The sequence below is a fragment of the Populus euphratica genome, unplaced genomic scaffold (genome assembly GCF_000495115.2).
Source record: "Populus euphratica unplaced genomic scaffold, PopEup_1.0 scaffold48.1, whole genome shotgun sequence".
In the NCBI taxonomy this organism is placed as follows: domain Eukaryota; kingdom Viridiplantae; phylum Streptophyta; class Magnoliopsida; order Malpighiales; family Salicaceae; genus Populus; species Populus euphratica.
In genome coordinates this window covers 923,181-923,620 of record NW_011499879.1, presented here as the reverse complement: position 1 = coordinate 923,620, position 440 = coordinate 923,181, and positions in this window count along the sequence as shown.

Below are 440 nucleotides of genomic sequence, written 5' to 3'. Positions count from 1 at the left end.
CTTGAACGGCTGTAGATGAGGATGGAGCTTCCGGGGTGGCAAAGAGTAAAGTACCAATACTTATAGAGTTATGAGTACAAATTAATCGAACATGGGAAAAGGTATCATTACCAGAATCCTCATAAAAGGGATCTATATGAATAATATCAGATTTGGTCATGTTATGAGTAGTGGATAAAATAGAAAAGAAAGGTATGTGCTCAAGAAAGACAACATAATAAGACATAAAGTTTCTGAGTTATTGGATCAAAATAACGATATCCCTTTTTACCTTCACCATAACCTAGAAAGACACAAACAGCGGATCGAGAGGATAACTTACTGCGTTCTACATGAGGATAACAAGTACAATCAAAGACTCTAAATGAGAAATAATCAGGGACATACCCATATAACTTTTCAAAAGGAGATAGACCCGAACTATGAGAAGATGGAATTGT